The sequence below is a fragment of the Saccostrea cucullata genome, unplaced genomic scaffold, assembly GCF_032062105.1.
Source record: "Saccostrea cucullata isolate Sc308-1 unplaced genomic scaffold, CSIRO_AGI_Scuc_v1 ctg6711, whole genome shotgun sequence".
In the NCBI taxonomy this organism is placed as follows: Eukaryota; Metazoa; Mollusca; class Bivalvia; order Ostreida; family Ostreidae; genus Saccostrea; species Saccostrea cuccullata.
This window is the reverse complement of record NW_026928283.1, coordinates 5,442-32,349: the sequence shown is the minus strand read 5'-3', so window position 1 is coordinate 32,349 and position 26,908 is coordinate 5,442. Positions and strand designations below refer to the sequence as shown.

The 26,908-nt window shown below is 34.6% G+C and overlaps 1 pseudogene; it reads right to left on the bottom strand.

The window, feature by feature from the left end:
• Positions 1–12,228: 12,228 nt before the first annotated feature.
• Positions 12,229–15,425, bottom strand: LOC134277027 (uncharacterized; annotated as a pseudogene).
• Positions 15,426–26,908: the final 11,483 nt, after the last annotated feature.

The following is a 26,908-nucleotide window of genomic DNA, read 5'->3' as shown; positions in this document are numbered from 1 at the left end:
CTTACACTTAAAAGATAACTACATATTTGTAATACTTCAAATTTTACGAGTTTTTCTCTGATGGAAAAGTCCGGGTCATTATCTGATTGTCCTAAACAAAAACAAGGGAGGTTTTTTTCACGTCTGTAATGGTTCAGGCCGTGGATATCGGCCTGGATAGCTCAATCGGTAGAGCACCTGACTAGTGATACAGGGGTCCCGGGTTCGATTCCCAGGCCAGCCATGCATTTTCTCCTTTCCTGTTACAGATTTGGTGCCGTTGACCACCCTTGGAATTGCAGGTGAAAGTCCTGTCAGGGAAAATAAGAACTTCGGTTGTGTCTTCGGGAACGAAGACCATTTAAGGAGGGAGGAATGTAATGGTTCGGGCCGTGGATATCGGCCTGAATAGCTCATTCGGTAGAGCACCTGACTAGTGATACAGGGGTCCCAGGTTCGATTCCTGGTCCAGCCATACATTTTCTCCTTTCCTGTTACACGTCTAAGCACCACCAAAGATAGACTCTTATTTCTTACTGGTCAATTCAGCCAATCTTACATATCCCAGAAACAAGAATTTACACTGAAAATAACGAATAAATCCATTATACGTAAAAAAAATCATTATGTGTATGGTTTTTAATCTAACATTTCTTAATTGACAAAGATGACCCAAAGAACCATGCAACTACTTCGCAGCTTCACATTCGGATTTCTTTATACAACACACACTTTGAGGTAATTTCTAGGTTCCTTTTAACTCCCCTGTATTTTCTTGCTACAATGACAAGAAAGTCTATTCTAAATCCAGCTAAGACAATGCCTCAATCGACATCTTCTCCATATTATATAGAGTCTCCCCCTCTCCAGTAAAGGTCATAAATGTTTCGTTGCGTAAAATTCCAGCGGGTCAACCCCCCCCCCCCCACCCGTTTCTTTACCTATGTGTCCATAAAATACACTTCACAAAACAATTATAATTTTCTCACTCTCCAGCCGCGATAAAGCTTAAAGAATTCAGCAAAATAAATCACTTGATCACGAATCCTCCTTTCTGTGTTTAAAAATTGCTACGGCGCTATAGCTCTTCTATCTATTTAAAAAAGATAATCTTGTAGTTCCTATAGGATTCGTGGTCCATCCCACGTTGTCGACCTTCACTCATCCAAATCCTGCGTTTCTCACGTTCACCGTCATGAAAGTGTTTGACTTTTGGGATTCATACTGGTTTAAGATTTTTTTTTTATATTTAGACACAGGTATAAACTGGGATGCAGCATTGTGTAACAGACAGTTGAGATCAGAACAAAAAATATCAATATATCATTACCACAATCAAATTTCAAAACCTTCTTGGGAGGAAGGAAAAAATAAAACAAAATCTTCAAATAAACGTGTATTTACTCATTTAAATTTGTCACTTTGAATGATAGAATATAGGCCTAGATAGTTTTCGATGGACCCAAATTTAGCAAAAGTTACCTCCCGTTTGTCGCTATATTTGAGATCGACATGGTGAGTTTTCCTCTTTGTCTTACCAAGTTTAAGAAAATATAGCAGAAATATTTGGTAAAAAAATCTTTATTGAATATTCTTTTCTTAATAAAGGAGGCTTCCAAAAATTAATATACGTCAGAAAAATAATGATTCCTAATTCAAAATCGCAAATATAAAAATTTAAAATTGGTTGAACAATGAAGGAATATGAGCATTTGGACCTCCAGTATGGCGGCTAACGGGAGCTAACTTTTGCTAAAATTAGGTCATATGAAAACTATCTATACTCATAGAGGGTTCAAATATTGTCTATTTCTATGGAATATATAGTTTTTTTTGGGGGGGGGGGTGCTAAAAGTAAAAGCAAACTGAGACAGAAACTGTTCATCTTGTTTTTTTTAATTAGTTTTTTTAAGAGTGCCAATATCTCCGAAACCTACGCGTGCTGGTGGCGTTTAAGGGGATGAAGGATGTATGGTCACGTGGCTCAGTTAATTTACGTCATAATCTCTGATAAAATATGTACAAAACCAGATTAAAACCACAGTATTTGTAAAAAAAAAATACTGTTTGTTTGAGTTCACTTTCTTGTATAAAAATAGCTAAAAACATTCAAATTTTCTTGCAAATGGTTTCAAATTACGGAATAGATTGATCCACTCTTCTGTTTCCCTACACTGCGCGTTCAACGGCAGAGGGATAAAACGTACGCTGAACTAGGCCCTTAGGTCCCCTGCTCAGTTCACGACTATCGGTCCTATTTACTCCGCTACAAAATGTAGTGCGTTGCATACGTAAAGTGAAAATAGAATTAATCGTAGTAGTTTGAAGCCTTTACAGTGTAAAAAATAATCCAGAAGATTTATTTTTGTCAAAGGAATAACCATCTGATGGGTATTAGAATAGAAAGAAGGCCGGTGCTGAGCAACATTAACTGCAATATTTAATATAAGATAAAATGATATGTAAAAGTTTAATATTTATTGATTATGTTGGGTGACCTGTGGTCTCCACTATGATTTTATTGTTCTAGGTAAGGTTATAGTATATATATAACACAGTGCCTAACCTCTGATCTCCTTACTTATAGTAAGCGACTCAGAGTAAACGACGTCCAGTCTCAGCATTCACAGATCTCTAACAAGCAGGGGGAGGATAAAGAGCTTGCCCCCTGCCACCCCTACCTTTTCATTTCGCGAGGACTTTTCACCAATCCTATAACATAATGGAATAATCATTTGTTAATAAATCATTACTAGTAATGTCTCCTTTGTCTTCCTTGAGGTTATATGCTTCAATAGGCGATCTAATTACTTTAACACAATTTAGTAAACCCCTGATTTTATTTATCTTACAAAGATGTACCCCCTGTTTTGCAAAATTTGGGGCTGCATGGAGTTCTCCTCCCCTTTTCCAGGAATTAACACATCTACTTCGTAAACCAATCACAACTACATTTAAAAAAAAAAAAATAAAACAAAAAAAATAAACCAATCATTATTTACCTTTGCATGGATACGTATACTGTATTTGAAGACAGGCAAGTTGACTAGTCTTCCAAATTCCATTTACATATATACATTTAATAAATTCGTAGAAATTGTGCACTTTTTGCATGAAAAAAAAAATTACGGTCCCAATTTTTTTTGAGAGAATTTGAAAAATAATTCTACACATACCATGATTTGAAAGTTTTGCCTCCTTACAACTTTTACATCGTAATATTGTACAACATAAGATAACCTTTGTCTCATTCATGTGAAGTATGAAATCCTGAAAGGTACTTGGAAACAGATTTGAAGTTTCTATTTTCTCTATAATATAACGACCTTTATATTTTAATAGCATTTCACACAAAAATTAATTAAAAATCTTATTTCGTTTAAAAGATATTGAAATTTCAAATTTTTCGGCGGCTTTGATTGACATATCCTTGCACTCTCACTAATTTAACTTTATTCTTAATCCTTATAGGAAAAGTGGCAATCTCGTTCTGTATAAATGAAAAATATTAATACTATAATCCAAAAAATTCAGAGTAGACACGTTCGAAAGCAAAACAAACACACAATATATTGTCAGTCCGTGCAGTTGTGGTAAACAAACTGTGACAATTGAACGCACCCGATGAATTCTAAATATAAATATTAACAGAACACGAGCCCTGTTTACAAAAACTATGTACATAACACGAGTGTGCTCGATTTGCTAAACTCTGTATGAATCTCCTCGTTCGGAAAGACGATACTTGTGAAGGTGTTTTGCTTTCTGACATTTCTACTCTGAATAAAATTATTATTCTTGATAAAATTTTAAATATTTCTCATTAAAACACATCAAAATTGCCAATTTTGCTAAGGATTAAGAATAAAGTTAAAATTTGTATAAGTGCAAGAACGTGTCAATCAAACCCGCCAAAAAATTTAAAGATTAAATAACTTTTAAATAAAATAAGATTTTTAATTAATTTTTGTGTGAAATGCTATTAAAATATAGAATTCGTGATATTATACATAAAAAATGAGAAAATATTAACTTCAAATCTGTGTCAAGGTACCTTTAAATGATGCACAATATAAGACTTCCGCTTGTTCCCATAATCTTTATGCGAATACCATAGGTAACAAATTAAAACAGTTAATAAAACCAGAGGTCACTTTATATTGCACATTAAAATGGAGACCAGATGTCATTTTGTATATCAGTAGAGGCCCAGATGTCACCATAATATTTTGCATTAGTAGGGGGACCAGAGGACACCTAATATTGTACATCACTAGGGGGACCAAAGGTCAAATTATATTGTACATCAGTAGGGGACCAGAGGTCACATTATGCTGTATATCAGTAGGGGGACCAGGGGTCACCTTATTTTACATCAGTCTGGGGACCAGAGGACACCTTATATTGTACATCAGTAGGGTGACCAGAGGTCAAATTATATTGTACATCAGTAGAGGGGCAAGAGGTCACCTTATATTGTACATAAGATGGGGGACCAGAGTTCACCTTATATTGTACATCAGTAGGGGGACCAGGGGTCACCTAATACTGTACATCAGTAGTGGGAATAGAGGTCACCTTATATTGTACATCAGTAGGGGGACCAGACGTCATATCATATTGTACATCAGTAGGGGGGCCAGAGGACACCTTATATTGCACTTTACATCAGTGGGTAGACGAGAGAACCTTTATACTAGTATTGTACAGCAGAAGGGGGACTAGAATTCATCTTATTTTGTATATCAGTAGGGGAACCAGAGGTCACCTTATATTGTACATCAGTAAGGGGACCAGAGGTCACATTATATTGTACACAAGTAGGGGGGCCAGATGTCACCTTATATTGTACATCAAGTAGGGGGACCAGAGGTCACCTTATATTGTACATTAGTAGGGAGACCAGAGGACACCTTATATTGCACTTTACATTAGTGGGATACTAGAGGAACCTTATACTAGTATTGTACCTGTATCAGTAAGGGGACTAGAGGTCAACCTATTTTGTACACCAGTAGGGGGACCAGAGGACACCTTATATTATACATCAACAGGGGGACCAGGGGTCATCTTATATTGTACATGAGTAAGGGGACCATAGGACACCTTAAATAATACATCAGTAGGGGGACCACGGGTCACCTTATATTGTACATCAGAAGGTGGACCTAAGGACATCTTATATCGTACCTCATTTGGGGAACCAGTCTACATTTTATATTGTACACCAGTAGGGAGACCAGGGGTCGTCTTATATTTTACATCAGTAGGGGGACCAGGGCTCACCGTATTTTGTACACCAGAAGGGGGAACAGAGGACACCTTGTATTATACATCAGCAGCGGACCAGGGGACATCTTATATTGTACATTAGTTGGGGACATCAATACGGGGACCAGAGGTCACCTTTCATTGTACATAAGTAGGGGGATGAGAGGGCACCTTTTATGTACATCAATAGGGGACCCAGAGGTCATCCTAAATAGTGCATCAGTAGGGGGACCTGTGGTCACATTATATTAAACATCAGTAGGGGACCAGAGGACACCTAATATTACACTTTACATCAAAAGGAGGACCAGAGGGCGCCTAATACTGTACATCAGTAGGGGGCATCAGTAGGAGGACTAGAGGTCATCTTATATTGTATATCAATAGGGGGACCAGAAGTAACCTTATATATTGTACATCAGTAAGGGGACCAGAGAACACCATATATCGTACATTGGTAGGGGGACTAGGGGTGACCTTATATTGTACATCAGAAGAGGGACAGCGATCACCTTATATTGTATATCAAGAGGGGGACCAGAGGTCACCTTATATTGTACATCAGTAGGGGACCAGAGGACACCTTATATCGTACATTTGTAGGGGGACTAGTGTTACCTTATATTGTAAATCAGTAGGGGACCTGTGGTCACCTTATATTGAACATCAGTTGGGGACCAGGGAAACTTAATATTAAACTTTTCATGATTTGGGGGACCAGAGGTAACCCTGTATTGAACATCAGTAGGGGGAACCAGAGGTTACCTTATATTGTACATCAGTAGGGGGTCAGAGGACACCATATATTGTACATCGGTAGGGGGACTAGGGGTCACATTATATTGTACATCAGTAGGGGGACCAGAGGTCACCTTATATTGTACATCAGTAGGGGGACCGGGGGCACCTTATATTGTACATCAGTACAAAATTTTGGAGAAAATACCCTTCCTCATCACAACTTTGTATGTAGTTGTGTATGTGTTTGTATATTTCTTGTAGTTAGTTTGTTTAATATCCAGGGGTAGAGGGAAATATTTTCAAAGAATAAATGCTTTTCATGAATTAATATAAATTTTTATAGCCCTGTCCTAACCCCAGGGACCTTGACCCTGGGACAATGAATTTCACAATTTTGGTATGGAGTCAATGCTTATAATAATTTTGCCAATAGTTTGACTGCTTGATGTCAATGAGGAAAGAAGGGTTTTAAATATTTCATCAATTGTAGTAATTTCACCCAAACATTCTTGCCTTTCAGGGTGGAGGGCAGGGACCATCAATTAAAAAATCTCCCCATTTACCCATAGATGCTGTATGCCAAAATTGGTTGTAAATGGTTGAGGGATTACAGAAAAAAGCTGAAAATGTTCGAATGTTAACGAACAATGCACAGCGCACGACGCCAGAAAAAAAAACCCGATAGCAATAAGTCACATGCGTTGATTCAGGTGACCAAATAATTTGTTCTTTGGTCTCAATATTTATATACAATATTAGGTGTCTTCTGATATCCCTGTTGACTTACAATATAAGGTGACCTCTGGTCTTCTCATTGATGTAAAATATATAGTGTCCTCCGGTTTCTTCGTTGTCGTTCAAAATAGTGTTATCATTAGTTTTAATGATGTACAATATATACACTGAATTGACTACGGAATTTTTTTCCCGTTATTTCCTGATTATGACAATGAGCACACGGCGGGTGTGACCGGTCAGCAGGGGATGCTCACTCCTCCATGGCACCTGATCCCACCTCTGATGTTTCGGAGGTCCGTGTTTGCTCTGCTCTTATTTTGTATATTGTTTAATGGACGTTGAGATTGAATACTGTTCGTTATTTCCATATCCTTACAATATAATGTGACTTCTTGTCCCCCTACTGATGTACAAATTACGAGGGCTGTTCATTTAATAATGTCCTGAACTGTATGACAAACAATACTAAGCTTAAATTTTTCGCATTATTGCATCTTTAATAAATTTATAACAATTGATGTGACTACTTTTCATCACATAGTTTAATTATTGTGGGAAGCTGGAAAACAAGGATGTTCTAAACACTGCATTTAAAATGAATGGTAAAGAATAAGTAAATTAAACCGTCCATTAAAGCTGCTGTAAAACTTGTTAATAATCCCAAAGAATTACTAAAATATGGAAAAATTTACTGCAATCAATGTTTGTTTTATAGATAATTGAGCAGGTGGATTTCAATGATAAAAATATAAAATGGGCATCAAAAATGGATACTGTACTTGCAAACAAAAAATTAAACAAATAATGTACTGTTTGTCAAATTTTAACAAATAATCACTGATGATGTATGATTGACTATACGACACATAACAAAGAATGGAGGCGTACAAGGCGAGGACAATTCCCCGCTCTGAAAAAGATATTTCTCTATTCGAAAAGTAGTATTTTTCAAAATTTTATGGTTTTTATAATCTTTTACATATCAAATTCTGTATTTCATTGATTTATTAATTTATGAATAATTTTTTTTATTCATGTTATAAGACATTTGAAAAAAAAATAAAAAAGCTTCATGTATGATTCGAACTCTCTCCAAGACCAACCGCTTTAACCACTACGCTACGAAGTATATGCACTATTGATTTCACTGTGATTTAATGGACGGGTTTGTTAAAGCGTTCTGTTAATCAGAAAAGTTCGATTTTCACATAGAATGGGTTCAGATTCCATTTTTTGGACAAATGAAATAGATTTCACATTTATATTTCTTTCATTTAAGCGTTCACGAAGAATGGAGACTTGACCCATTTATGTTCAAAATTCGTTTTTTTATAGATCTATTAAACCCATTTCCACTAAATATGCTTAACTGTCAACTTTGAAATAAATATTATCAAATGATAAGTCGTTCAGAAAAATAAAATAATAAAATACTTTGAAGATGACATTACTGAGAACATGATTTTAGAAAAATATAGCTTTTTGTGAATTTTGAATATCGAAAAACATTTTGTCTCAGAGCGGTGTATTGAACACGCCTTATACGCCGTCTTTCAAAATAGACATCATTTCGGGAGTTGTTCACACTGTTTTAAAAACGTTTGACAGAAAAAAAGCTAAGTACTCAAAAGTAACCCTTTAAAAAAATGAATGAAAACGACTGCGTATAATAATATATGAACAGTTATTTAAAATATCAGTAACTGTAGTTATCCACGTTTATCTGAATTTCAAACAGATAATGAAACTTGAATCTATATTGCTCAAAACCAAATTTACAATAAGATGTACTTGACAAGAACAGAACAGGTCTGAGAAGAGCAGAGAATTGCGAGGTACAAAGATAGATTTATAGGCAATCTTCTTAAATATTAGTGGTCTTATTGTTCAAATTCGTAGTCGGGGATGCAGTTTAATTTCTAGAGAAATCTAGAAAGCAATTTCTTTTTTGCAAAAAAATCAAAAAGGTAACTGCATGAGAACCAGGAATCCAAAACATTAATTTTTTTCATGACAGCGTCCAAACCCGAAAACCCTGAAGAGTAAAGGAGTTTTGGAGATAAATAAATGTTAATGTTCATTTACATTAATAATATTCGCCAGATCTTCAACCTTTTGACTTGTTCCATTTGCCAAACTTGAGAAAACGCCTTTCAGAAGGAAGAAACAAGTCCAGGAAATCATAGGATCTGCAATAATCCAGTATACAAAGGTTCATACCCGAAAATGAGTTCAAAAAACAATTTAAAATGAATCAGAAATTGGATATAAAATGTTACTTACATGTGTTTTAATGAAAAGATAATTTAAGGTTAAATCATTATAACTAAATTATTGAAAAGCGACTTTTGTTCCTTTCCGAGCACGGAAGACATTGTTTATTAAACGACCCTTGCATAAGGTGACCTTCCGATGTACAATTAATATCAGGTGTTCTCTGGTCTCCCTACTGATGTACAATATACGGTGACCTTTGGTCCCCCTACTGACGTGCAATAAAAAGTGGTCTCTAATTCCCTTAATGAGGTGAAATATAAGGTGACCTCTGGTCCCCCTTCTGATGTTAAATTAAAGGTGACCCCTGGACCCCCTTCTGATATACAATATGAGATGACCACTAGTCCTCCTACTGATGTATAATATAAGGTGACCTCTGGTCCCCTTACTCGCCCCCCTACTGGTGTACAATATAAGGTTGCTTCTGGTCCTACTGTTTCACATTATAAGGTGACCCCTGGTCCCCCTGCTGATGTACAATATAAAGTGTCCTCTGATCCCCTCACTGATGTACAATATAAGGTGACCTCTAGTCCCCCTTAGTGTGTTAAATATAAGATGACCTCTGGTGGTCTCTGGTCCCCCTACTGATGTACAATATAAGATGACCTCTGGTCCCCCTCCTGATTTTAAATATAAGGTGACCCCTGGTCCCCCTGCTGATATACAATATAAAGTGGCCTCTGGTCCCTCTATTGATATAGAATATAAGTTGACCTATGGTCCCCCTTCTGTTTTTAGATATTAGGTGACCTCTGGTCCCCCTTACTGATGAACAATATAGGGTAGCCTAGGGTCCCCCTACTGATGCACAATATAAGATGACCTCTGGTCCCCCTTCTGATGTACAATATAAGGTGACCCTTTGTCCCCCTGCTGATGTACAATGAAAGGCGACTTCTGGTTTTACTACTGGTGTTAAATAGGTGACCTCTAGTCCCCCTCCTGATGTAAATATAAGGTGACCTCTGGTCCCTTTACTTATGTACAATATAAGGTGACCTCTACTCCCTCTTCTGGTGTTAAATATAAGGTGTCCTCTGGTCCCGCTACAGATGCGCAGTACAATATTAGGTGACAACTGGTCCCCGTACAAAATAAAATGACCTCTGGTTATCCTTCTGATGTTAAATATAAGGTTACCTCTGGTTCCCCTTCTGATGTACAATATGAGGTAACCCTTGCTACCCCTGCTGATGTACAATATAAGGTGACCTCTGGTCATCCTTCTGATGTTAAATATGAGGTGACCTCTTGCCCCCCCCCCTACTTATGTACAATATAAAAAGACTTCTGGTCAACCTACTGATGTTCAATATTAGGTGAACTCTGCCCCCCTACTGATGTTCAATATAAGGTGACCTCTGTTCCCCCTACTGATGTACAATGTAATGTGACCTCTGGTCCCTCTACTGATATCCCCTACTGAAATACAATATAAGATGACCTCTGCTCCACCTACTGATGTACAATATAAGGTGACCTTTGGTCCCTCTATTGATGTACAATATAAGGTGACCTCTGGACCCTCTACTGATGTACAATATACGGTGACCTCTGGTCCCCCTTACTGATGAACAATATAAGGTGACCTAAGGTCCCTCTGCTGATGTACAATATACGGTGACCTCTGGTCCCTCTACTGATGTTCAATATAAGGTGAACTAACAATTGTCCCCCTACTGATGAACAAAATAAGGTGACCTCTGGTCCCTCTACTGATGTACAATATAAGATGACCTCTGGTCCCTCTACTGATGTTCAATATAAGGTGAACTCTGTCCCACCTACTGATGTGCAATATAAGGTGACCCTTGGTCCCATTGCTGATGTACAATATAAATTGACTTCTGGTTTTCCAACAGATGTTAAATATAAGGTGACGTCTGGCCCTCTTTTAAATTAAAATTAAAAGTGACTTATGATCACTCTAATGCTATGCAATATAACGATAGGGTAAGGTAAGGTACAGTATAATGTAAGGTTACCTCTGGTACCTCTAATTACTTTCATGTTTCTGCTAATATATGTTTGAGAAAGTAGATCTGTGTAAATTAAATTATAAATATGATTATTTTGGAGTAAGACAAAAACAACTGTCTATCATATAAAATTCAATTAATATATAAGGTGACCTGAGGTCTCCGTATTGATATCGATATTACTTTTGTGCCTTAAATGCCTGAAGAGTTCCTTAAATGTTTTATTACTACGCAAAATGACGAACTATTTGCGGGGGACCTCAGGGCCTATTTCAGCGTACGTTTTATCTTTCTGCCGTCCAACGAGTCGCCAATCGGCAATCCTCGGCTGACTCCGCTCCGCTCCATTCAAACATAGCGAGGTACGAGTCATCCGAGGAACTCCGAGTGACGAGTCGCTGACGTCATAGTGGATCTTAGTACAGTAAGATTATACAAGGGAAAACAAAGAAACTATCGACTTAAATAAGCAAACTGGAAATGAAAGAATTGAATATAAGTACCAAAAAGAATTCGACAATTTATTTGGCAACAAAACCATCAACCAAAGCAAAAGTATCGTTTGACAGTGGTGCAAGTGTTGCAAAGCAAGAGAAAGAGATACCGGTAACCGATAAGAAAACAACTGATAAAAAATCAACTCACCCAAAGAAAAGGTCAGCAGAAATGATTTATACTAAAATAGAAACTATGCATAAAGAAATGAGGGAACAGATGCAAAGGCACCAGGAAGAAAAGCTGCAGCGCTTTGATAGACTTCTTGATATTTTCGAGAAATCTGTTGATAAAAAGTAAACTTTAAAGTGTCCCAAAATTGTCTACATACATGTATTAGGCTCAATTTAATTTCAGAAACCTCTGATTACCTGTCTTCTTTTTTGTTGTATTTTTACAAGTAGTAAAGGAATATTTTGAATTCATAAACTTTTATGTTGCAGATAAACAACCTTTTTCTGTTGATACATAGTTATATGTATTAAACGTGTATTGAACTACAGTTCTAATGTACAGTTGTGTGATTTACCCAAAATATGACAATAATATATTTTTTTTTGTCTGTACATCAGAAAAATAAATGGTTTGTTTTTTGTTATTTTTGTTGCTCAGATTTTAATTCTGTTAAGTTTGTTGTTCTGAAGAAAGATATTCAATGAAAAAAAAAACAATTGAATTAGCTCTCCTTTTTTATTATGAACTTAAATAATGATGGTTTTAAATTTGTGCAAATACAAGCAAAAAGTCATGGAAATTCCTGAACAAGCTGATTCCTCTTTTGCACCCCATCTCTCCCATCAGGGTACAGGTTGGGGTAATTATTAGGGTGTCCATTGCCATCGTTAGGGTCATTTGTTAAGAAATCTTCCACACTATCATGATGCAAGATACAAAGATTGTGTAGTATGCAGCTAGATACAATTGCCTTGACAATCTCATCAGAGTCATGTATGGTTATTTCCTGTAGTCGCCGAAACCGTTGTTTTGGATGACAAATAGCCCTCTCTACTACTTGCAATTGTCTTGCAGATGACAAAACTCGATTAAATCTCCTCTGATTTATGTTTAAGCGACGGTTGTCTTTAAACGGAGTTATTAACCAAGCTTTCAATGGATATGCACTGTCTGCTATTATATACTTATTCACGTCAAAGTACTGTCCAGCTGTAGCATTGGTAAAAAGACTTGAATTCCGTAGTACGCGAGCATCGTGAGTTGACCCCGGCCAACCAGTGTATATGTCCCTTAACATTAAATCATTGTCAACTACTACCTGTAATTTTAAAAAATGTATATTTTTAGTATGTTTTTTTTTTATAAACAAAGTAGTATATCATTCAATAATCAGTTTTATATTTTATCACCTGGATTTGTATTGAGGGGAAATGTTTCCTGTTAATATAGCCGTTATCTCCACCAATGCAAGAAGATAATCTTATGTGCGTCCCATCCAGAGCACCTATTATGTCTGGAAGCCCAGATTGAAGCTGAAAGTCTTGTGCAATTCTCTGTTGCTCGATGAAATCAGGCCATTGGATAATCTAAAATGATTGTAAAAAACATCTCTGAGGTAAATTATATACTAGTACATGTAGAGATGTACATGTGTGATCTTGGCTTAAGAACTGAAGAATGCAAAAAAAAAAAAAAATCTTCACATGACTCAAGACTTCAAGGTGAAAATCAGTTTTTTTTCACATGGCCTTAGAAATGTCACAGGTATAAAATGACATGCCAAGGATGATCTATTGAAATAATGGAATGACACTATAATGGGAGATTGTAGTATCGAAATCAAAAGTTAGATCAGAGCACAGGGTTGTTAGCTCTACTGGTCAGAGACCAGCAGAGCTTATGCGATGTTAATGCGTCCGTCGTCCGTCCGTCTGTCCGTCTGTCTGTAAACAATTTTTCAAAATGCTACTCCTCCTACAGTTTTGGTCTGATTTCAATATAACTTGGCACACAAGTAGACTACACTAAGATACATAATTCTGTGTATCGGTTTTTGATTTCGATGAACGGTGTTGCCGTGGTTACTAAAAATAGAAATTTCTGTGAAATTCTTTCAAAATGCTACTCCTCCTACAGTTTTGGTTTGATTTCAATATAACTTGGCACACAAGTAGACTACACTAAGATACATAATTCTGTGTATTGGTTTTTGATTTTGATGAACGGTGTTGCCGTGGTTACTAAAAATAGAAAATTCTGTAAAATTCTTTCAAAATGCTACTCCTCCTACAGTTTTGGTCTGATTTCAATATAACTTGGCACACAAGTAGACTACACTAAGATACATAATTCTGTGTATCGGTTTTTGATTTCGATGATCAGTGTTGCCGTGGTTACTTAAAATAGAAAATTCTGTAAAATTCTTTAAAATTCTAATCCTCCTACAGTTTTGGTCTGATTTCAATATAACTTGGCACACAAGTAGACTACACTAAGATACATAATTCTGTGTATCGGTTTTTGATTTCGATGAAAGATGTTGCTGTGGTTACTAAAAATAGAAATTTCTGTAAAATTCTTTCAAAATGCTACTCCTCCTACAGTTTTGGTCTGATTTCAATATAACTTGGCACACAAGTAGACTACCCTAAAGTACATAATTCTGTGTATTGGTTTTTGATTTCAATGATCGATGTTGCTGTGGTTACTAAAAATAGAAATTTCTGTAAAATTCTTTCAAAATGCTACTCCTCCTACAGTTTTGGTCTGTTTTCATTATGACTTGGCACACAAGTAGACTACACTAAGAGTCTAAGATACATAATTCTGTGTATCGGTTTTTGATTTCGATGAAAGATGTTGCTGTGGTTACTAAAAATAGAAATTTCTGTAAAATTCTTTCAAAATGCTACTCCTCCTACAGTTTTGGTCTGATTTCAATATAACTTGGCACACAAGTAGACTACATTAAGATACATAATTCTGTGTATCAGTTTTTGATTTCGATGAATAGTGTTGCCGTGGTTACTAAAAATAGAAATTTCTGTTATATACTCTCAAAATGCAACTCCAAATACAGTTTTAGTCTGATTATAATATAATGTGGTATGCTAGTAGACAGTAATTACACTAAGAACATAATGATACTTAATCAAGGATCATATTATCCTATTTATTGCTGTTGTAAAGTTTCAGTTCCCAACTGCTTAAGTTCTTTTCTCCTCCTTTGCCATATAATAAGTACAAACCAGTAGAGCTTCAGTCTCGACAGAGACTTCTGGTTTTTAAATGAGCTTTGGTCCTCCGAGTCTGATATTTCAAATAAACACATGTTAAGATTTTCCCAATAATTTGCAAAGAGGCCCAGATCAAAAGATTAAATCTACTTTTATATGCAACTCAAATTTAAGCGATAAGGAAATCCTCTAAATAAAGAAAATGCAACACTTCTATATAATAATTGCATTATAATTATGCAAATTGGGGGGGGGGGGGGGGGGAGGTTACTATAAATAATATAGGTGTCCACTTTTTAACACAATACCTTCGAAAGGTTTTCGTTGAATGCGCTGTTGACTCTTTTCAACACACCATGCACTGTGGATTGTCCTATGTCAAAGTAATGACCAATTTCTCGCATTGTCACTTTATTTGACATATAACACATGAATACAAGACGTTGCTTAGATGGAGGAATCCCTTCAATGCCCCCGCCGTGGTTAGATGTGAGGTAGGCACCAATATTAACGAGTATTTCCTCGAACATTTCTTTGCTTATTCGATAATGGTACCGAAAATTGTCTGTAGAAAATAGAGGAATAACATTTTCAACATAACCGGGTACTCATGGTGACACTGCTTTTAAGCAATGATGGAGAACGGCCCCGGTTTGAAGTAAGAAGTTGCTATATTCGTATGTAAATTCATCCTCAGCATCATCTACAAACTTTCAAACATAAAAAAGCATAACATCTTTTTCTGTGCCATTTTGGAAAAAAACATGCGTATCTACTATCGTTGTTCAGTTGATTTTATGCAAATTTGGGTTAAATTTAGACAGATGACGTCAGTTGTCCATGTACGATAGTTCCATGATACCACACCACTTTGCACAAAACTTAGATCCGCCACTGCAAGGAACTTTTCAATGCATGAAGGTACAAAACTTTATAGTCTGCTTACATTGAAAACAGACTTAAGATCGATCTTAAAAGCTTAAGACTGCCTATAAGCAGTCTTAAAATTTAAGACAAAATTCCAGTCTTAACTCTAAGTCATTTTTTTGTGATCCACTTTAAGATCAATCTTAAATTTTAAGTGCAAATTTTAAGACAGTTTCATGATCCCGGAGCCAGATGTGGTGTTAGAAAAGAATCTTGCTTTTTCGAATTTTTAACCCTATTCATACTCTTAAATATTTTAAAAGACACATTTCCGCTGGTATCTTTGGGTACCTGTAAAGTGCGAAACGAAATAGAAACGAAACGAACTGAAACGAAACGAAATCTGCCGAAACGAAACGAAATCTACCGAAACGAAATGAAATCAAGACGAAACGAAACGAAATCAAAACGAAACCTGCCGAAACGAAACGAAACAAAATTTTCAGAATGTTTATATGGTCTATTTTTACTTCATATGAATTTTATATAGTTCAAGCACCACAGGCCGCTTTCGCTTCAAGTTCCTACATAGGCGTCGGAAGGGAATTGAAAGCTGGGGGATAGGTGGGTGGGGGCTTAACCAACAAAAAGGTAAACCCCAGTTTTCAATGCCTAGGTAATATATATTTTGTAAGAAAGTGGGACTGGAGGCTAACCCCCCCCCCCCCCCCCCCCCGCCGCTTCCGACACCAATGTCATAGTTTATTAATATCTTACTGAATATTTTACCTACTTAAAAATGACATCGTTCGCTTCGAGAGACTTTTTACTTGTCAGTTAAGAGGCAGTCCACTGAAAATCAGGCAATGGGTGGCACATCGCATGTCATGGATTTTTATTATTTTTTGCATATAGACTTATTAAAGCAAGTGTTTACACATGACAACATCAAAAAAATTTTTAGTGCTCCTCTAGTCCTATTTTTGGTAAGTGCTCAATTTTAAGTGCAAAAAGGTCAACATGGGGGTAAAAAAAATTACTACGTTTTTATTTTGTTTTATATATACCAGACACGCAAAACCTGGATGTGTCTATCAATATTATTTATACCATAGACTCTTATCTTTAATTTCAGTAATGAATAAGACTCCAATTTATATTTCTTTAGAAAAAATATGTGGTCCAAAATTGAGTTTAGCAAGTAACTTTTGAATTCACCATCCAATTTTCATTACGTTATAAAACCCAATACATTTCAATGACAGATTTTTTTTCTCATGTTATTATGAAAACAATGTACAGACTTTTGAGTCACTCAATGAAATCAGTGGGCACCCGTATATTGAGAGAAATAAAAGGAGTCAAATTTACCTATGTTTTACAATTTTTCGCAATTAAACCGATCCCGACCGGAATTATATAAAGAAGGAAATACTATAATTGTAATGTTAAATTTGGCTCTTTTGTTGTAATATGGCCAAAAAATTACTTGATTTATTTTTTTTTACATGTCTTATGGATGGCAGTTGTCTTTAGTTTTATAACTTTACACATTTTGCATTATTTTCAATCGGGATCGGTTTTATTTCAATCGGGATCGGTTTCTAAAACTAGAAATATTTAATCAGGGACCTATACTAGGAAAATAATATATAAAGGAAAAATATGCTTGTCTTTTATTTCTGTTCAGTTTGTCAACTGTTTTAAAATTATTTTATCCATGGATTCAAATGTTTATACAATATATTTAAAATACGAATGTCTTTTACGTACATGAAGATTACAATCATGTATAACATCTGTTCGATTTCTTGATACTCGGTATTAAAAAATCAAAGTATTTGTACATGCATTATGCATTATGCAACAACTGAGAGTAAACAGATTATCTTTATTAAATATCTTATTTCCAACTAAAGTTTTTTTTTAATTCTCTCGTGAATTAAAGAGTTTAATTCTATCATTGGTGAAAATATACTTGCACGTACCTAAATGCAGAAAATATTTTAATGTGCACAGTCTCGGCTTTATCCAAATTTTTAAAACCTGTCATCTATAAAAGCCGTTTCCCCTATATTTTCATCTTATAAAATTTTATTTTATCTTAATAAGAAAATAAGTTATTTCATATATATAGTGTCATTATTTAAGAGCCTATAAATCGCAAGCAAAAAGCCGGGAAGAGGTGGGTTGGAAAGGGGGGGGGGGGGGCAAGGCGGCATATTAAAAATAACTTCCATTAATGGGAAAACATTTAAGAATTGGCCAACATGGTCATGTTTTTTAACTTCATATTGAATGTGAGTATGTGATTGTTTCAATCACCAAATTTACCCCCCCCCCAAAAAAAAAATCAATACAAAACAAAAAATATGCCCACGAAATCTTCCGTTTTAGTGGCAAATTGAAGTGGGGAGTTTAACAGTAATTTTCCTCAATAAATATTTTTTAAATCTTATTTTTCACTTTTTTAATAAGATATTTTTAATCGTACCGCGGATCGTTTACTTTGGTTTGACTGCGTAGATACATGTAAATATAATCAAGTGTTTTTATTTGTTGTTTTTTTTTTTGTGTGTGTACAAATATTAAGAAATAAACATCTCAACTCCGTTGGCTTGAATTAAATGTTGCGTAAATCTGAAACATTCATCTTTCCTTGATAATCAGAAGAAAATAAAATCTTTTCGCATTCCAATTTTATAAGAAATATTCAATATAAACAATTAATTATTTGTACGCAAAGCCTAGTAAATCAGTTTAAAAAATTAGTTCTCGGACATGTACAAAATTATCTTTCAAAAGGGACTTCTAGCTGAGACGTCGCCCGTGAAAAAAAATACATTTTATATAAAATTATATGATTATTTAACATGTAGGATAATGCACTCTGAAAGGTAATTGAACAGAAAAAGAGAAATTATTTTTTTAATCGTTTTATTTGCGCTTTTATGCAAAGAATTTACAAACTTCTTTGGAAAACTTGTAACTTTTAATTGTGACGCAATATTAATCAGGTATATGACGTCACTGATACATCAATGGAAACGTGGATTCAACCTGAATAATACTGCCAATCTTAATCTAAATATTACGTTTGGAGGCGAAAATGAATTCTATTTTGAAAATAAAGTAGTAAGTTTTTTTTAAATAATTTTATTTTCTGTAAATATTCTAAATATTTCACTAGGATTTCGATAATAAGGTGTTTAGCAGATTTACCGATGCCACGGGAGATAACTCTTACATCGCAAAATTTCATAAAAACGTCTATATATTTTGCCAGAAAACTACTATCAAAAGTGTTTTGCCCACCGATTTTATTTTTGAAACTGAAAGACGAAATATTTATAGATTTTGTTCAGCATGAATTATAGTCCTGTTAAATAAGTATTGGAAATTACAGTTCGTTGTTTCTGACCTAAATTCAATGGTTTATATAGGGGAATTCAAGAACACGAAACAAAAGGATATTTTACTAAATAAGCAATTTTAAAACAAATCTTCGATTACATTATTCCATTTGGACTACATTGACATTGTTTTCAATAAAATTTCAAATATTCGTCACATTCGATGTGCCGCCTTTTAATACAACCCTGCCTGATTTTCAGTGGACTGCCTCTTAAATCGTTTAAGATGTCTATGGTCAAGCCTCTTTATTGCAAACCACTCCTTTCTTCCTCGATAAAAATAGGACCGTATGTTCTGTACGTCGGTTGGAGTTACATGTATAATTGAACAACAAAAAAAACCCAGACACATTGGAATGGAATACTAAATACTCTAAGTCTCTGGTTTATTCTATGTTTTAAGACATTTGCAATACAACAGTACAGTGACTTTTTTTTCGACCCGTGCATAAACGAGCCTTAAGATGTAAAACATCAATTTTGATTGATATGTTGAATCTAGATAAATAAGGACTGAAAATAGGGTACCTGTAAAGTGCGAAACGAAATAGAAACGAAACGAAACGAAACGAACTGAAACGAAACGAAATCTGCCGAAACGAAACGAAATCTACTGAAACGAAACGAAACTTACCGAAACGAAACGAAACAAAACTATCAAAATGTTTGGGTTTTTTTCAAATCAAGGTACATGTATATAATTATATACTAGATAGAATGTTCTTTCGTTAAAATGATATTGTCCTACGGACTCGGTTTAACGATAGAATTCGTTCCGTGTACTCGTAATGTAGCAAAAAGAATAACCCGCATAGTGCATTTACTAGGAACAATCTAGAGAGTTCCGAATGTTAACATTTGAATGGAGAGAAAAACGTTGAGAAAATTAATTGGATTTACGTATTTATATGGACTATTTTTTGGAATAAAAGGCATAAGAAATCTCAAGAAGGTTTGTTTTGATTATTTTGGTAGTTATTCCCAGTGAAAATCATTTTATATTCTTCAAAATCGTTTCGGAGCGGATCCGCTCCGATTTGCTACATTACAAGTATATGGGACGTATTCTAACTGTGGTGAGGGCCTGTACCGAGACACAGTTAGATTATTCTGACTAATTATATACTTGTAACTGCATGTGGAATTTTTTTACTTCAAATAAAACATATATATGGTTCAAGCACTTGTTAATATAAAATTTTAAATTATTGATTAAATTATGCTTCCTTCTCAGTCTAATGATGTATTTACATTGTTTACCAGCTGCAAATACGCACGAGCGTACTATGCATGTATAATTTCAATATGTGCAGTATTATCTAATTTATATCTTACTCTTATTCCAGTCCTTATTTATCTAGATACAATATATCTATCAAAATTGATGATGTTACATGTAAAGGCTCGTTTATGTACGGGTCGAAATAAAGTCACTGTACTGTTGTGTTGTATTGAGAATGTTTTAAAACATAGGATAAAACAGTGACTTAGAGTATTTAGTAATCCATTCCAAGTTGTCTGATTTTATTGTTCAGTTATACATGTAACTACAACCGGAATCTTGTGTATCCTTTCTACGTACATAGTTATTGAGGTAATTTTTGCGGAAGAAATGAGTGGTTTGCAATAAAGAGGCTCCATAAGAGATGTCGAAAATGATTTAACTGGAAAGAAAAAAGTCTCTGAAAGCAAACGATGTCAATTTTAATTAAGTAAATTATTCAGTAAGATATTAATAAAATATGAAATGAGTGTTGGAAACGGGGGGGGGGGGTTAGCCCCATCCCTACTTTTCTTTTTTTTTTTTGCTAAGATATATATTATATGGGCATTAACCTTTTTGTTGGCTACCCCCCTCTTAATATCCTTCCGATGCGTACACCTATGTATGAGCTTGAAGCGAAGCCTGTGGTGCTTGAACTATATAAATTTCATATAAAGTAAAAATAGACAATATAATCATTCTGTAAGTTTTGTTTCGTAATTCGTTTCGGCAGGTTTCGTTTTGATTTTGTTTCGTTTCGTCTTGATTTCGTTTCGTTTAGATAGGTTTTATTGGAAGTAAAAAAAAAATTCTTCATGTAGCTACACATTTATAATTATATACATGTACCTTGATTAAAAAAAACAACATTTTGATAGTGTTGTTTCGTTTCGTTTCGGCAGGTTTCGTTTTGATTTCGTTTCGTTTCGTCTTGATTCGTTTCGTTTCGGTAGGTTTTGTTTCGTTTCGGTAGATTTCGTTTCGTTTCGGCAGATTTCTTTTCGTTTCAGTTCGTTTCAGTTAGTTTCGTTTCTATTTCGTTTCGCACTTTACAGGTACCCGGTATGTTTTTTATTTATGGTGAAAATTTTCAATTATCGACCGAGATAAACACGGAGAATAAAAACTCCGCTCAGACACTGTGGGGTATGGTATTTGTCACTCAATATCTCAGAAATAAGTCTAGAAACCTATTGATATGTCTGCTTTATAAAATGTAGGAAATATGTACTAAAAGAAGTTAATTGGAACTTAATAATCCCCCCTTCCGAATAAAAAAAATGTCTTTTTTTCGCTAGGCCTAGTCAGGATCTTTTCAGACGCTCGACTGTCTCCGTAAATCTCCCACCAGCAGAGAATTGAGACCTACTTCATAAATTATTTATGGCGCAATCGGTAAGCCATATGTGTGAGCCACTGGTAGTCTAAGAAACCGAAAGTTGCCACCGAAAGTCGAAGGAAGAGCTGACTGCTGGCTTTTGCAACTAGAAAGGCAAAATCCAAGTATAAGGTAAGAAAATGTTGATACAAGTGATGGAACGGAGAGTTTTCTCTACTTAAGGAATAACACGACAATAAAATTGTGAATGAGGAAGTAGTTGACGCCATTTTAGGAATTCAACTTAGAAACAAGGTGAAGGGCATCTTCGCAAGCCAAGGGTTTTCGGTCCGTAACACTCCCCACAAACAGGGTTTGTGGGGAGTGTTACGGACCGAAAACCTTTGGCTTGCGAAGATGGGTGAAGGGTGTGTGAAGCCGTTTTGAAAAATAAAAAAAAAACCAGAAAAGGTAGAAAGAATCTGAAAAATTATTGACAAAGTAGAGACTGAGATCACTCGGCATTAATTCGCCTTGCGAACAGATTGGGACCACCCAAAAAGGTATGATAGCCCGTTTGAGTAATATAATTATTTTTTCTATAACAATTTATTTTGTTTGTATTCTCGCCTCTGATTGGTTAATATCTAAAAAGGAACACAAATTATTTCTGTATAACCTAGTTTGGTGTAGGGACACACTTAGTTAGAATAATCTTACCAGGTCCAGCACAATACCTCGATAAAGGTATACAGCTTGATAACGCTTTTTCTTGTCAGTAAATTCACCCATGCATGTAAAGTACTCAAACACAAACAAATCAGCAGAAAAATGTGTTGTGTGAGGAGACGTTATTTTTGTCCCCCACTTTCGCGAAACGAGGGGACATTAAATCTCATTCGTCTGTCAGTCTGTCCGTCACAAAAACTCTAACCTTGCCTATAACTTTTGATTTAGTGGAGCTATGACTTTCATATTTCACATGTCATTGTGTATTCCTTGTGACAAGACTTCTTTGGGTACCACCAAATTTGACCTTTTGACCTTGACCTTGGAGTTTAACCCACTTTTATACAAAAATTTCAAACATTTACTTTGGCCATAACTTTTTAATAGCAGGTACCAGGACTTTCATATTTCACATATATATTGTTTGTGGCAAGACCTTTCATTGGATAACAAGAACCTTGACCTTTTGACCTTGACCTTGGAGATTTACGTACTTATGAAAAAAACTTTAACTTTGACCATATCTTTTGAACGGTGAGGACTAAGGCTTTCGAACTTCACATATGTAATACTTGTGAGACGACCTTTCATTGGATACCAATAACTTTGACCCTTTGACCTTGACCCTGGAGTTTTTACTACTTTTAAAAAACTTTAACCTTGGTCACAACTTTTGAATGGTAAGTACTAGGACTTTTATATATCTCATATGTATTTGTTGTGGCAAGACATTTCATTGGATACCAACAACCTTGACCTTTTGACCTTGGAGATTTATGTACTTATGAAAAAACTTTAACCTTGACCATATCTTTTGAACGGTGAGGGCTAGGGCTTTCGTACTTCAAATATGTGATCCTTTTGAGAAGACCTTTCATTAGATACCAACAACTTTGACCCTTTGTCCTTGACATTGGAGTTTTAACTACTTTAAAAAAAACTTTAACCTTGGTCACAACTTTTGAACGGTAAGTACTAAGACTTTTATATCTCATGTGTATTTGTTGTGGCAAGTCCTTTCATTGGATATCAACAACTATGACCTTTTGACCTTGACCTTAAAGATTTACGTACTTATGAAAAAACTTTAACCTTGAACATAACTTTTGAACAGTAAGGGCTAGGGCTTTCATACTTCACATAAAAAATAACATCTCATCCACAAAGAAAGCGAAAGCGGGGGACCACAATTCTTTGAATTTGCTTGTATGCTTTTGTTTTTGATACCAGAGTGTTTTTCATGCACGAGTAGACACACTGACATAAACTCAAAACTCGACTTTCAGCATGTTCAGTAATTATTTTTTAAAGAACTTTTTTGAATTTTCATTTACATAAAATACCTTCATCAAGGTATTTTAAATACCTTGATAAAGCTATATAGCTTTATCAAGTTGTATATACCTTTATCGGGGTATTGTGCTGGACCTGCTTTCTGTGTCTTGGGACAAGCCCTCACCACAGTTAAAATACCTCTCATATACTCGTAATGTAGCAAATAATTGCAGAATCGCTCCGAAACGATTTTGAAGGATACAAACAGATTTGCACTGAAAATAACTTATAAATTAATTGTAACAAATATTTTTGAGATTTTTATGCCTTTCATTCCAAAAAGTAATGCATAAAAAGACGAAATTTCAACAAATTTTCTCAACAATTTTTCTCACTTCAAATTTACCTGCCATGTTTACATACAGAACTCTCGGGATTGTTCGTAGTAAATACACTAGTGCGAGTTATTGCCCATGTTTACTTTGCTACATTGTGAATACACGGAACAAATTCTATAGTTTAACCAGGTCGGTAGGACATTTATCATTTTAACGATTATTATAGAACATTCTGTTTAGGACACATCCCCTTGACAACCGGCTGAATCATCTTTATCTAAGCAATCCTCTCATTCCTGACCAGTCATTGTGATTCATGGAAAATTCCAGATTTAATAAATGTATCTTTAACTTCAGACAGTAACAATCTTACAACATGTAAACATACAACATGGCTGCTAGGTCTTTGTATCAGTTTTCACCTCCCCTTGCTTCCCATCATTTCTGTTACTACGGTTGTATTATTGAGCAGCAAATTTGAACTCAAATTAAGCAAAAAAACTTTACACCCACAGTTGTTTAATGCATGATTTTAAAATTAAATTATAAGGACTGAATGACTCTAATTCTTGGCCAAATTATTCTAGTATAACCTGGTTTGGATCAGTTTATGCAGTTTTATAATGCACTTTGTGGATTACAAAACACCGTAAACTGATCCTAACCAGGTTATACTCAAATTATTTACAGACCTGCCTACCTTTCCGCTTTTGGCGTAATTCATCCACTTTTTACTACAAAATTTTGCTATCACGTCACTTATATTAATTTTACGCTTTCGATATTTTGGTTTAAAATCCATTATGAATGTCTAAATTTAGAATTTAAGTATGACTTGTTGAAATGAAATGATAAGTTCTAATAAAAGTATATAATAAAGGACAGGTTCAATAGCGTATGTAATATACTACTACGTAGTAGTCACATATAAACTGGTATTGCTAACGCAAGTGAGTTAAGGCTAGATATGGGTTTTCTATGCAAATGAGCTAATAAAAATGTATAAATTGTATATTTTATGTACAGAAAAAGTTTAAATTGATTTTTTATACATACTTAGTATCAACAGTATCCTATTACCAGTGTACATTATGACATCATATTATGACGCCATACTTCTTTCCCATTCTAAGTAATAGAACACATCAACAAAACATCGTTGGTGCAAGGGCATATCCTATTTAATTATGCCCCCTTCGAAGAAGGGAGGGCATATTGCTTTGCTGCTGTCCGTCGGTCGGTCTGTCGGTCTGTCGGTCCATTTAGTTTCCGTTCATTTTCTTTACAACCGCTGCATATACTGACATGAAATTTGGTATACAGGTTTATCAGGTAAATATCTAGGTCAAGTTATGTTTGGGGTACGATCACACCATTTTTGACAGAGTTATGCCCCTTGGACTTAGAAAAATTCCATTTATTTGCAGTTTCCGTTCATTTTCTTTGCAGAGGTTGCACTCTAAAAAAAGTTTTACTCGTTGCTTTTAAAATAAGATATTAGATTAAGAAAAACTAGTAATTATTAGTAATCCATTTAGTCAGAATAGCAAGTAAATGACTATCATTGTTAGTAATTGTAAACATAATCAGTAATTAGGGTGAATTCATTTACTTATAAAATGATTTACTAAGTATCAATACTTAATAGGAATTATATTACTTAGTAAATGAACTACTCATTTTTAGTAAATCATTATTACTAAATTTAGAGATGATATGCTTTCTATTTACTAGGTTTTATGAATTATTACTAAGTAAATGTAATTCTGAAATTAATTAAAATCTAGAATTTAATTACTTAGGAGAACTAACTTAGGAGTTACTAAGTAAATGAAGTACTTATCATATTTAATAAAATCGACATTATTTCTTTGTAATTGTTTTATTATATTTAGCAATAAAACATTTAATTCCAACATCAAAAGCCTTCCAAATTGAATAATTTGTATATTTTTAAGGACCATTTTAAAAATGGTTTAAAGTTTCAAGTACTTAATACAGCATTTTCATTAGTATAACTTTTTTTTACATGAAGGAATATTTAGAAGAAAGATAACTCCTCCTCACAGACAATTGATATGAAAATTTAAGAATTCAATCCTGATAGTAATTAGAATACCATTTTTAAGTAATTATTTAAATTGCTACTGCTCTGAATTCTCCTTGATACAGTAAATAAATTATTGTTTTAAGTAAATCAGTTGAATCAAATGGTCAATGTTGTTGGTATCTAATGAAAGGTCCTGCCACAAAAAAAATATATATCTGAAATATGAAAGCACTAGCCCCAACCCTTCAGAAGTTATGGTCAAGTTTACCAACTTTGAAATGTAGATCAAACTCCAAGGTCAAGGACAAAGGGTCAGATTTGGTAGTACCCAAAGAAAGGTCTTGTCACAACGATGAAATATGTAAAGTATGAATGCACTTACCCCAACCTTTGTAAAGTTAAAGTCAAGGTTTGCTTTTTAAAAGTAGGTCAAACTCCAAGGTCAAGGTCAAATTTGGCGATACTCAAAGATAGGTCTTGTCAAAAGGAATGGACATGTGAAATATGCAAGCCAAAGCTCCGCTAAATCAAAAGTTATGGGAAAGGTTAAAGTTTTTGCGGACAAACAGACAAACAGAAAAACAGACAGACAGAGAGACAGACAGATGGACACGACAAAAACTATGTACCTCCGAAACGAAGTTTTAAAAAAAAAAAAGAGTTATATATAGGAATTAAATTAAAATTCTGATATCTTTAATTTTTTTTTCATTATAGTATATATATAGTAATTAGACTACCAGATTTAAGTAATTTGTTCTGCAGCTGCTCTGAATCTTCCTTGATGCAGTAAATAATTTATTATTTTAAGTAAAACAATTAAATATAGCAATTTAAAAATATTTTAGTAATAGATAGTAATTAGTGGTAAACTGTAAGTAAAAACCAAGTAATATGTTATTACTTACATACACAAATTTAAGTAAATATGAATTACTAAGTAAAACTTTTTTTAGAGTGTTGCACATATTGAAATGAGA